Source organism: Heptranchias perlo, unplaced genomic scaffold, assembly GCF_035084215.1.
Source record: "Heptranchias perlo isolate sHepPer1 unplaced genomic scaffold, sHepPer1.hap1 HAP1_SCAFFOLD_50, whole genome shotgun sequence".
Lineage (NCBI taxonomy): Eukaryota > Metazoa > Chordata > Chondrichthyes > Hexanchiformes > Hexanchidae > Heptranchias > Heptranchias perlo.
In genome coordinates, this window is record NW_027139516.1 from 2,567,589 (window position 1) to 2,571,053 (window position 3,465).

Below are 3,465 nucleotides of genomic sequence, written 5' to 3' on the forward strand. Positions count from 1 at the left end.
CGGCTCCCATGCCGTACAAAATGAGGCCCGCGTCGCCACCACCTTGGACAAAATGGAGGCCAGCTTGGCTTCCTCATTGGACCAAATGGAGGACAGACAGGCCAACATTTTGGAAAAATGCCGGCTGCGCCAGCCGCCATCTTGGTCAGATGGCGGCATGTAGCCAACCGAGTGTCCCCAGTGATCCCGCAGTCAACCCAGAATGATGCCAGGGTGCAGCCAGGGTTCCCAGCTTGCACCCAGTCATGCCAGAGTGATGCCAGAGTGGCGGTCTTGATGTTCAGACCACCACCACAACAATAAGAACTACCACAACAATGTCCCAGTGACCCCCCCCCCAGTGTCCCCTGAATGTCCCAGTGACCACCCCAAGTGTCCCCTGAATGTCCCAGTGACCCCCCCCCCAGTGTCCCCAGAATATCCCAGTGATTCCAGTGTGCACCCAGTGACCCCAGAGTAACCCAGACATTACTCACGTGCTCCCCATCGGGTCCAGGCTGTGGTGAAGGTCTCAGTCAGTCAGTCCCCAGCGGAGAGAACGATGCTTGGCCCAGGATTTCTCCCACTCCTCCTCCTCCTCACAAAATGTCTCTTTCTGGATCATCTCCTTGCAGCATTTCATCAAAAAGATTCCTGAGGGGAGAGAGAGGGAATTGATTAAAATACAAAAGCAAGGGATTAAAAAGGCAAAGCAAGAGGCCAGAACTCCCTCCCTCCCACTCCCTCTCTCACTCTCTCTTTTTCTCCCCCTCTCTCTCTCTCTCCCACTCCCTCTCTCACTCTCTCTCACTCTCCCTCCCTCCCACTCTCCCTCTCTCTCTCCCTCTCCCTCTCTCTACCCCTCTCCCTCTCCCTCTCTCACACTCCCCCAGTTGCACAGAATCTCTCCCTAATCCAAGTCTGCAGCTTGTTTCTCCCCTGCCTTTCCTCTGAATCCCTCTAACCGGTGCCGCACTGCCTGTCTGAGCTGCTCAGTGTTTGCTGCAGGGTCCAACCCTCCCCCTGGGTGTGTTTTCTCTTCTGTCCCTGGGCCTCGCCCACACCTGCTCTGGACATTGTTGCAACTTTAATTCTGGCAGTTGCTGTCAGCGAAAGGTCAACAGCTTTTCCCTCAACTGTTTTCTCCTGTTTGAATTAGAAACTCGCCCCTCCCTGTTCAATCTCGACCTCTACCTCACCTTGTATTGTCCAGAATGTAATATAAGATATGGACTGAGTCCACCTCACCTTGTAATATACAGAATGTAATATAAGATATTTACTGGGTCCACCCAACCTTGTAATGTGCAGAATGTAATATAAGATATGGACTGAGTCCAACCCACTGTGTAATGTGCAGAATGTAATATGAGATATGGACTGAGTACAACCTATTGTGTATTGTACAGAATGTAATATAAGATATGGACTGAGTACAACCCATCTTGTATTGTCCAGAATGTAATATAAGATATGGACTGAGTACAACCCATCTTGTATTGTCCAGAATGTAATATAAGATATGGGCTGAGTCCAACCCACTGTGTATTGTCCAGAATGTAATATAAGATATGGACTGAGTCCAACCCACTGTGTAATGTGCAGAATGTAATATAAGATATGGACTGAGTCCACCCCACTGTGTATTGTACAGAATGTAATATAAGATATGGACTGAGTCCAACCCACTGTGTAATGTGCAGAATGTAATATGAGATATGGACTGAGTGCAACCCATTGTGTATTGTACAGAATGTAATATAAGATATGGACTGAGTCCAACCCACTGTGTAATGTACAGAATGTAATATAACATATGGACTGAGTCCAACCCACTGTGTAATGTGCAGAATGTAATGTATGATATGGACTGAGTCCACCCCACTGTGTATTGCACAGAATGTAATATAAGATATGGACTGAGTCCACCCCACTGTGTATTGTACAGAATGCAATATAAGATATGTACTGAGTCGACCCCACTGTGTATTGTACAGAATGTAATATAAGATATGGACTGAGTCCACCCCACTGTGCATTGTACAGAATGTAATATAAGATATGTACTGGGTCCACCCAACCTTGTAATGTGCAGAATGTAATATAAGATATGGACTGAGTCCAACCCACTGTGTAATGTGCAGAATGTAATATGAGATATGGACTGAGTACAACCTATTGTGTAATGTGCAGAATGTAATATGAGATATGGACTGAGTACAACCTATTGTGTATTGTTCAGAATGTAATATAAGATATGGACTGAGTACAACCCATCTTGTATTGTCCAGAATGTAATATAAGATATGGACTGAGTACAACCCATCTTGTATTGTCCAGAATGTAATATAAGATATGGGCTGAGTCCAACCCACTGTGTATTGTCCAGAATGTAATATAAGATATGGACTGAGTCCAACCCACTGTGTAATGTGCAGAATGTAATATAAGATATGGACTGAGTCCACCCCACTGTGTATTGTACAGAATGTAATATAAGATATGGACTGAGTCCAACCCACTGTGTAATGTGCAGAATGTAATATGAGATATGGACTGAGTGCAACCCATTGTGTATTGTACAGAATGTAATATAAGATATGGACTGAGTCCAACCCACTGTGTAATGTACAGAATGTAATATAACATATGGACTGAGTCCAACCCACTGTGTAATGTGCAGAATGTAATGTATGATATGGACTGAGTCCACCCCACTGTGTATTGCACAGAATGTAATATAAGATATGGACTGAGTCCACCCCACTGTGTATTGTACAGAATGCAATATAAGATATGTACTGAGTCGACCCCACTGTGTATTGTACAGAATGTAATATAAGATATGGACTGAGTCCACCCCACTGTGCATTGTACAGAATGTAATATAAGATATGTACTGGGTCCACCCAACCTTGTAAGGTGCAGAATGTAATATAAGATATGGAGTGAGTCCAACCCATCTTGTATTGTACAGACTGTAATATAAGATATGGACTGAGTCCAACCCACTGTATATTGTACAGAATGTAATATAAGATATGGACTGAGTCCACCCCACCTTGTAATATACAGTATGTAATATAAAATACGTACTGGGTCCACCCAACCTTGTAAGGTGCAGAATGTAATATAAGATATGGAGTGAGTCCAACCCAGTGTGTATTGTACAGAATGTAATATAAGATATGGACTGAGTCCAACCCACTGTGTATTGTAGAGAATGTAATATAAGATATGGGCTGAGTCCAACCCACTGTGTATTGTACAGAATGTAATATAAGATATGGGCTGAGTCCACCCCACTGTGTATTGTACAGAATGTAATATAAGATATGGACTGAGTCCAACCCACTGTGCATTGTACAGAATATGACATAAGATATGGACTGAGTCCAACCCACTGTGTAATGTACAGAATGTAATATAAGATATGGGCTGAGTCCACCCCACTGTGTATTGTACAGAATGTAATATAAGATATGG